The sequence below is a fragment of the Malurus melanocephalus genome, unplaced genomic scaffold (genome assembly GCF_030028575.1).
Source record: "Malurus melanocephalus ecotype Western Australia unplaced genomic scaffold, MMel_1.1 scaffold_12, whole genome shotgun sequence".
In the NCBI taxonomy this organism is placed as follows: Eukaryota; Metazoa; Chordata; class Aves; order Passeriformes; family Maluridae; genus Malurus; species Malurus melanocephalus.
In genome coordinates this window covers 873,967-884,502 of record NW_026623244.1, presented here as the reverse complement: position 1 = coordinate 884,502, position 10,536 = coordinate 873,967, and positions in this window count along the sequence as shown.

Sequence of the window (10,536 nt, the reverse complement as noted above, 5' to 3'; positions counted from 1 at the left end):
GCTTTGGACGAGTTGTCTCAGTACTGAGGTTGGAGACCCGTCTCTCTCTGCAAAAATTACTGAAGTAAGGAATGAGTCAATATGAGACGTAGCCCTCACTTCTTCASTGGGCTCTTCTGTGGACACATTCCCCTACATTATCAAAATTATGTTTCCAACACTTTTCTACTACTTCTCCAGTCTTCAAGAAYTCCTCAGTATCCTCCTCAAGACAAAGATATTAACAGCCCTCTTTCTACTTCTGTCACAAATTTTCCTCATCTTCTCTTATTAGCAAGTAGTTATGGGAATTTATTAATCACTAAGTTTCGTGGTCATAGGAGGGAAGCTGTTATTTCAATTCACATTGAAACAGAGTTGTGTGAGCTTTTAAAATTTAGTACTTCAATTGTGCCTCTATTTCCACAGGGAAGTTATAGATGTCTTCACCTGAACATGCTTCTGTCTTGAATTTTAGAGTGAATTGGTCGTTTACAAAAAGACTCCTTTATATGAGGTTTTCAGAAAGCATAGTGATCTTTTTTCAACTGGTCATTGAAAATGTTTGGAGAGTGTCAARTATCTACAGTGTGCTGCCAGCTCCCTGATGGTTATTCAGGAGATACCACAGATTTTATTCTGTTCACATGGAAGCTGGCACAAACCAAAATTGGAATAAATTTTTTTTCTACACTGGGATTTATTTTTATCATCTTGGCCAAATGGTAAAAGATCTATCTTTCTCAAATCTGCSACAAAATGTGGATTTTTATAGATAATAATTATTTATCTCGTTCACAGTGTCTTTTATCTGTATCTTCTTATGTTAAAATTATATCATTTGTAGACATGCAGGGCTTCAATAATCTTGATCAAGTTTCTCAACTACGTCCATTACCCTGGGACAGAATTCCTGACCATACARATGTTCCCACAGAAACAGAACAGATCACGTCCACAGAGAACAGTCACAACGCAGACTCTGGCTAACAACTGTGCCTGGAGTTACAGTATAGTTAGAYACACACCATTTATCAATAGTTAGTATAAGAGTAAATATTTGAGCAATATTATGGATGCAAAAAGTCATGGCTTACAGCTCATTAGMAAGTGTTTTTGAATCTTTTTTCTTCTGATCTCTCACTGTTCTTTAATCTAAGACTTTTAGATCACAGCTKTCTTCTCATGTGGGTTTAAAGCAGATTTCAGCACCATTCATGGCTATTTTGTTTATACTCCAATTCCCTCAGAATGGGAAACTCTCCAAGTTTCTCTCTTTTCATTAGAGATCATGCTTCWGCAAGCAAATCTTTAGCCAGACACACCTTTGCCATACAATCCACAAGTGATATGCTAATTACAACCTGAAACAGTGTGCTGAAGGATAAACAAAGAGAAGATTTGTGACCCAGAAGAGAACAGATCAGTGCAAGCCCTTTCATATTATTTATTTCTGCCTTGTAAGAAAACAGAAGTAGAATCCTAGAATCACACAATCGTTTGGGTTGGAAGAGACCTTAAAGACCATCTAATTTCAGCGCCCTGCCATGGGCAGGGACACCTCCCACTAGAACAGGTTGCTCAGAGCCCCATCCAGCYTAGCCTCGAACACTTCCAGGGATGARRCATCCACAACCTCTGTAGGCAACCTGTGCCAGTGCCTCACCTCCCTCACAGTAAGAATTTCTTCCTAAGATGATCTAAGCTAGCCCTCTTTCAATTTGAAGCCATTGACTCCTGTCCAGTCACTACCTGCCCTTGTCAAAAGTCCCTCTCCAGCTTTTTTTATGTGCTCCCTTCAGGTACTGGAATGCCATAATTAAGTCATCTCAAAACCTTATTTTCTCAACCGCACAGTCTCTGGAATATCTACCTATGACTGCTGGTGTAGTAGTAGTAAAAAGAGTAGCAATAATAACAATAAAAATAGCCAATATTATTTTTATAGAAATCATGCAGCTCTCATGTATGGCAGTCTTAGAGTTAGCTCATGTGTAGTTAGAACTCAGACAATCCTAAGTTGCTGCATTTATCCCAACTCATTTAATTGAGCTGTCAGTCTTTGTTATGATTAAAATGACAATGTTAAGGTGACAACTATAGCATCAGCTCTCCAATATCCCAGAGATGACTTTTTTTCTGCTCTCAGAAAAAAACCAGAGACGTTTCTTCTTTTCAGCAGGACTCATTTCTGTGGAGTTAGGCATGAACACTTAATCTTACCCGCTGACTTCTTTCACTCATTTCTCATGATGATCCCAAGCTGGCTGAGGGTCMCATTGCCTTGTACAAGGGGGTTTTTCCTGGAATAGCTCACCATTTKTGCTAAAGGTAAGTATAACAATTTCAGTTGCAATGAGCAAAACAACAAAGATATAAATAAGGAATATTCAGAGAAACATAATGAGCAGCAGCTGGCTTTACTGGGAAAGCCCCTACATAATCTGGTTCCTAGACTCCAAGTGACTTTTTTACTCCTTGCTCTCCCCAGTCATGGATAGCAGTGATTCTATCACTCCTTCATACAATGTTGACTATAAGAGGATCTCATTTTATAAACCAGCTTTTCTCCTGTACCAAGAAGGTATTTAAAAGCAAAAGTGTAAGTATGAAAGATGACATGATGGCAAGTACACTGTGCTCCAGCTGCTCAGCTGGAAGGGTGAAACCCTGGTGAAAAAGGAAGGTTTCCTTTCCAGGACTTGATCACTGACTTCAGACTAGCAGATAATTTTTTCTAAATAGTTCTGAGGAAAGTATTTGCAAGTGAACATTCAAAACTTGGACCCAAGCTATTTAAGTTGCGTCTGCTTCGAGTTTCTGGCAAGTTTTCTGACTTGGCTCTGTACCTTCTGACTGTGCCCATCTCTGTTTTCATGTCTCTGCTTGAAAAATCCTGTTTCTTATCCAAAGCACAAAAGTATTGCCTTTTGCAAAAGCCAGGTCTGTTGTTTGTCACTTCTCAGCAAGATGACTGGCTGGAAACTKAGTTGTTATTCAAACTTTTCATTTCACAGTCATTCAGATCCTCATTAATTTGCTTCCATCAGAAGCCTGTCTTGTGAGACTTGTGATAACACACAGCTTTCTCTTATTAAAATCAAGACATTCTGAGCTCATCCTCACTCCATATGTTAAGTATTTCAGATGTTCCTACTGGCATGGAGCTTTTTGGGTGTTTTTATTGTTATCACAGGGTTGCCAGATGCATGGTATGGTGGCTGCCTTCCTTATCCAGTGCCTGCAAAGGTGCTTTTTGGATTCTACTTTAATAAAATCCATTATTAAAGTTGTCAGCTGAAGGCTTTRTAACTACAGCACCTAAAGATGTTTTTAGTTTCCAGCATAAATTAAAGAGTTCAGAACAAAATATTTACACCTCCTCCCCCAAATATTAAAATTTGTACTAAGAAATTGTTCTATTAGGCACAATGGCAATATAAAACTAATGGATAAAACACAGTATAGGTCGTGATCTGAAATGAAGAACTGTCATTAACAAGTGTTTGTATTTTTTGAAGTTCAATACACTGAGTTCACTGAATCCATTTCATTTTTGAAAGATGAGGCCAAATAAGAGAACTGATCCATTGCTCCCACTTCTATCAGAGCAGCATTTGTCTAAGCTTATACAKAAGAACACTGTGAGAGTCTTATACACTTCCTTTGATGTACATATATAATTTTAAACCCATAAAATTATACAAATGTAGAAAATAAGGCTGGAAATGCTTTAGTTAGGTATTTTGTCCATCTCTCTGTCCAAAGCCTTCCTCCACATTAATAATTCTTCAAAATCTTTTCTTTAAAACTTTCCATGAGGTTTCAGAGCCTCCTGATGTGATCTGCTCCCTATCTTCTGGGTCAGAAAATKTCTTGAAGCTCCAAACAAGTATCTTGAACTGACAATCACTTCCTCTCTTCCCTTTTCAGTGCAATTCRCCCTCTTTCTTGCTGTCACCTTTTATGTATTTGAATGATGTTGTCACATATGCTATCAGGGCTTTCAACACCAAACTAAGCTTTTCCTGTTCCTGAAGCTTTCCTCAGACACTGAGTTTCCTAGACGTCCAATCACAGGGAACTACCTCCAGCYTTCACAGGGAGTACCCACGTGCTTAAAACTACACACATATTTAAGTACTGTGCTGAGCTAGGGACTTAATTTCTTCTACTGTTGCCCAAGGCTGTCAAACACATGCTGGTCTGGTTTAATTGCATGACATTTCAGTTAATTAATGTTTTGGTAATAAATCTGCCAGTTTTGCAAATGTCTTTAAACTTGTAACTGCAGGTAAAAACGACCATATTTCGCTAATGAAAGACAACCAATGCCAAACTATTGTGAACCTTATCTACCTGACCAGCAGGCAGTGTTTAACTTATAGCTTCATAAGGTATTTCCTTAACAGTGCAGGTATGAACAGTGTGTATTGGAAACCAGTGCTCTTAATATGTCTAGAAGCAAATTTGTTTGTCAATAAACAGCCATGCCCAATACCCAATGCACAGTGAAATATGGACACACAAATATAACCCCATCCTCATCCACAAAGAGGTTCAATCCCCTCCATCTGAGCACCCAAAATGTAGCAGASAGAACAGCATCTGTGGTAGCTGACACATGCCAAGTGTATGCAATGAAGCAAAACATAAAGAAATCAACAAGCCAATACATGTGCATAAAATATTATAACGAAAATTTAGGCAGACAGAGACTGGGAAAGTGGGAATAAGATGGAATGGAAACAGAGACTAAGCAATTGTCAGAGTCAAACGCAATCAGCTCACAGGTGGAAGGGCAGTGAACCATGGCCGAGTCGGTGTTAAAGGGGCTGTTAGAACTACATGCTCCTACTTCTGCTCTTTAWTGTTTATTGTAGCTATTTGCAGTGTCAGTGGAATCCTTCAGCATTTCCTACAACAAATGCATAGTGTTTGCACAACTTAACATTAACAAGCTAGTAAAAAAAGACCAGCATCTGGAAGCAATACAAGTCAAGTGTACAATAAAAAAACTGGGATGTACAGTTCCCAACACATAAACAACTTAGCAATAAGCAAGTGTGTGATCCAATAGAAGAGACCTGTCTGCTATGTATTGTATGAGTGTGCAATATTCATAGAATATGTCTAARTCAAGTATTCAGGAACTGTCAGGGACAAATGCAAACAGTATTTTAAAGAATTAGAAAGTATGTACTAAGAGTATTCCTTCAATGCATTTTTAAAAAATACCTAGGATCTGCATTTTTTAAACATCAGTAGGAAACACACTCGACAATCCTTTGTGGAATATATTCTAAAGATGMTCTAAACACACCCCCATCTTTTCATGAAAACCTTCATGATCTGGTGACCAGCTGCTGGGATTCCTCCACGATGCTAAGGTCACAGTTTAGTTACCTACAGCATCAGTTTGAACATGGCTGTGGACACAAATGTAAAGGGAATTTTGTAGTGCAGTTGCATTAACTCTAGTAATGGCTTTAATAGGCCAAAACACGAAGAAGGCTGCTTCTCCTACATAGCTGCTTCCCACAAAGAAAGCACTTGAGCATTCAATCTTATCCCAGCTTTACTTACCTTTCTTCTACCCAAATTATGCAGATTAACAAAATTCTTACAAATGAATTAAATTAAATTAGTTGTTGATATAAAATCATAAATTCCCATGAAATCAGCTAAGCTCAAGATGAAATTGGCCCACGAGGTTTTGCTGTTTAAAAAATAAATGCAGCAATAATTAATTGCTGCAATAGCTTGTTATAGTAACCTCAGGGTACGGGGTTTGATCGTCCACATTTGGACACTAAATCATTGCAGAATCTCTGTTCTATCTGTAAGGATAGTTCCTGGACATAGGTTTACTTAGAAAAGTAAATCTTTCTTTGTAAGGAATACATATAAGCCATATCCTTATTATTTTGTTCCTCCTCAGGGGTATTTTTCCCGTGCTCCTGGTGACACACCCAAGTCTTAAAAGTGCATCACTGAATGACTTCACCTCTTTGGCCTGTTCCTGAGGCTTGGAAATATGCATGGCAATCATTCTYTGGTGGACTAGAGTTTACAATAAAAGGAAAACTTATATTTAGCTTCTTGAGGTTCTTTCAGCCTTTCCACTGCCTGGTGGACTCTTCAGAGAGCTGTACCTCAGGTTGGTTGTCTGGTGTCAAAATCAGACTGCAGAATTGACTGCTATATAGAATATTGAGTYTGAAAGAGCTGATGGACATCTGCCCTTAGCATTGAGCAGAAAGGGTAATTTCTTCATTTGCAGTTTTCCTGGCAGTGCTATGCAGGGACTTCGTATTTCTCATCTGAAAGATGTACCCATGTTTACCTGAGAGACTGGAAATGGGTAAGGAGAGTTATTTTTTTGTACTAGATGGAACCTGAAACTCCTTGAGAAGGCAACAGCAAAACACCAAGAGCTTCCAGTAACATGTACTGGCACAAACATTCTCTCTGGAGAAGAGATCCTCTGCTTTATCATTTCCCATCTCTGCYTATTGCCTTTTGTTTGTTTGGTTGGTTGTTTTTTTGCTTGTTTGCACTTGTTTTTCCTTTTTGCTTTGTTAAACAGATCTTTGAAAATCARCAGTTACAGCTAGGCACATTAAATGGTAACGCAAAGTAGAAGTACCTCTTGTGTTATAGTGTTTTTTGTAAGAAAGCATGATGCTAGGTCTGAGGGGAAACCTTAGGACTAGGAAGTGTTAAACCAGAGAGAGTTTCACAGCTACTAGGCTTGACATTAGATAGTTAGAGTCCTGCTTAAAGGAAAGAAACTTCTGAGTCAGAATTCCTCACTGAGATGGAAAGAAACATGTCAGCAAAAAGAGTAAATTGTAGAGAGTAGGTGAGGATATCCTTGATTAAACTTTGCACCCACATCTCACACATGATTAAGTAGTGGACAYCCATATGTGCACTGTTCATCCTAGAAAAATGAATCCCACATAAGACTTCCTATCCAGACAGCAATATGGACAGTTTTAAGGCTATTCATGCCCAGTTTCACAGTCTCAAGAATAGGTGGGGTATACACCACGTACAATTTAAACATRATCTATCTGCTGATCTAACTCCTGAGGAGCCTTTCAAGAGAAAACTTGTCAGTGCATACCCAWGTGTTGAGTTACCACCATTCATTTAACAGTGATGAAATAGCTTATTCTGGCATATGTTACCCATGAAATTCTTATAATTAACTAAAGGAAAAAATGCATTAAACTTTAAAAAATCAAAACCAGAATAACCTTTCAGCTTTGAATGAACTGTGAGATTTCTGGTTTCAGAGTGTCATGTGAAATGGTATGGTATGGCTGTCATCAAGGAGGTTGATGACAAAGACAGCTTGTTCAGWGTCTATGGATATGTATGGTGGAGGTCACTGTAGCCAGGACACAGACTTGAAATTACATGGGCTGCTGATGGGAAAATGTCCCATCAGTTAAATCAGGTGGCATTTGCTAACTTGGTTCACTTAGCATCAGTTCAGTGTTCCTGACCTCCACTTAAGACAAATGTTCTTCACCCAAAACACAGTYCCTTAATGTGTTAAGAGGGAGACTGGTTGCTTTCTCACACAGTGTGAAACACTTTYGCTAATGCAGTCAGCTGCAATTCCGCTATCCTCGCACCACATGAAATAATACCATTAGCTGACTCCATATGCCACACTTCCACTAAATTCCACTAACTTCCATAAGGAGAGTTCTACTTCAGTTCAGCAGGAACTTTCTCAATGATTTCAAATGTCACGAGAGCTAAGCTGCCCTTCTGCAGGAAGACAACACAGTAAAAATAACGTAAGAGTAATCACTTGAACCCACTGAAGCTGTAAGAAAACATTACACACTCACCAATAAAACTTTCTATATGTCTGAGCAGAGAAAGAGACTCRAAACACGTTTTTTTAAGACAGGAATATGAACAGAAAATTTGCACAGAAGTTGCTTTGGAAATCATAGGAACAAAAGCAATACAGGTTATAAACACTGAAAAAAAAATTTTAATGAGCCATAACTGGCATAAACAGCATATTTCACTCAAGAAACAAGAAGTCAAAAAAACTTCACTGCACATTTTGCTTGCTAGAAAGGAAATGGCACAGAAGACATTCTTGGTGTCTTCCTTTAGCTGAGTATTTTGGGAGAAGGGGTGATAAAAGCATATTTATTGAGTTCCCATTTTTTTTTTTTATTTCCGTGAATCTTTTGACTTTTAAGAATTTACCTCAATCTTTACATTAAGAAGTGATAGTTTCATATCTGTTCACAAATTATGGTGAATTTTCAGCCTTGCAATTCTGAGGCAGCTGTCCTTAGGCATGTGTTTGGTTTGAACAAATAATACTCAGATATAGCCCCCATCTCACAATGATCATGCACACTTGAAATGTTACATCTGTTATTAACTGTATGGARATCAGGAAAGAGCTTTAAGCCAACTCTCACATCAGTGAGATGTGAGCCTGATTTGCAAAATAAGGGGCTGGTCAGTGCCTGACAATATTGCTACATTGAATTCTCAGCTCTCTRGTTCTGACTTTATTCTCAGCAGTATCCAGATATGGAAAACTGCCATGAACACTTCAGTATTTCATACTTAGGAAAAGACTTCTAATTTTGACTTTATAAGGCTTTTGCTAGTCTCAGGTAAATGATCTAATTCGTTTCCAGGGAGGAAGTGTATTTTTAAACCTTGCCCACTGATGCTGCAGTGTGGTAGAGTGTGCTTGGAAGAATGGTTATTTGTTCTAAAACCAAAAAATAACCAAGTGGGGCTTCTGAGGTGATGAYGGACACTACTCACTCATGTCTGCACTCAGAGCAACAGTGAAACCCCAGAAGTTCAGGAAAAAGTCTGTATCTGTGCTTACTTGCTCACTGGATTACTTGTTTGGTACATMACTTTAATCCACTTTGGGTCCCACCAAAGCCTCCAAACTATRGGTAACTGCTCAAACCAGCTCGTCTGCACTTGCAAATAACCCATGTTCACTTTTTCAGTTTCACCTATTCCATCAGTACAGAGAAATGTGAGTAACACAAGAGTTACACGTACACAACACAGAGCAAACTTATATCAGGTATGAGAGAAAATGAAACAACTCTTCAAGCTCAACTACAATTCAAATACTTTAAAAACAAAAATATGCTCAGGCCACCACTGATGAGAAAAGCTGTACTAGTTTGGGTAAGGGCTTAGATTTAAAAGGCTTGAATTTTCTTAAAATAATGATCAATCAGTTCTCCAGCAAAGCAAGAACACAGAAGGTCTGTTTATTGTTTCCTTTGTCCGCTACAGTCTCATAAAGACTTCAAACTGTAATCTTTGGCTTGCTATATCAGAGAAAATCCCACAGACACAGAAATAAGAGACAATTGTATGCCARCCCCTTTTATTAGCACTGTGCCTCACCCACTTGGTTATTCAAACATGCAGCACAACTATGCTGCCCATCCTGCCTGGGTCTTACATTATCTTTTGTAATGGCAAATTGCTGTGCCCCTCAGCTACAATAAATCCAGGCAGTTTTTCTTTTCAAGACAGGTACTTTGAAAATTGCAAGCCACAGATGTAAAGCAGAAAAGTCAAAAAAAATGGAGCTTTATCTTTTGCTTTAGCTTATGCTGATGTCATTCTAGAGACTCCACTGTTAGTTACCATGCATTTSCACCATTATGAGAACAGAATCCATCTCCCAAGGACAGGTTTTGTTATAGTAAACTGGTCTATAAAGTCCTTCCCTTGGTATATTTACATGGCTACAAGCAAGTCAGAACATCTTTCTGAAAAGTGAATTGCAGCCAGCAAAAACACAGCCCTAGGCTGATGCTGAAGTGGGCAGATTTTAAAACTTTCTGCAGTTAGTGGTTAGGCACATAACAACACCCCACCCTCCTGCCCCAGGCAAGAGAGAATACACAGACAGTGCAGAGTGTACTTCATGCATCAGGATRCAGCACTCAGCTTTCAACAAGATCAACAAGATTTTAGAAAAATGAGAGAAGGGGACAATACGTGCCTTAAGATGTAATATGTTGACTAATAMCCCACAATTACTCAGTGGCAATGCTTAGGGGAAAAGGTCTGGCTGTTGTGTCCAGCAAAATGTTAATGGAAGTTTTGTGATGCTCCTGACACACTGGAAGAGAAGAACCCATAAGGGTCAAACAGGAGTTTCTAAACTCAAAGCCAGTATCTTTTACTGTTTTACTTTCAGTTTTGGCTTTGCTACTACAGATGATGCCCAGAGAGGAATTGAATGTCCTTGTCCTGAGAGTGCTGATGTGTCAGTCCCAGTGCTCTCCTGCTACCACAAGATTATTGAGAGGGTACATGGATAACACCTTTACACTGTGCAGACAAACTGGTGTACACTCAGAAGAAAAAAATAATTCAATCACTAAAATGTCATCATAGAAATACCAAAAAAAAAAAAAAAAACAAAAAAAAACCCACCAAGGGGCATATTTTCCTTTTGGTTACTTGGGGAAACTAACTTCTCTTCATGGAAGTGGTATGTTCAGCAAACAGAGATCA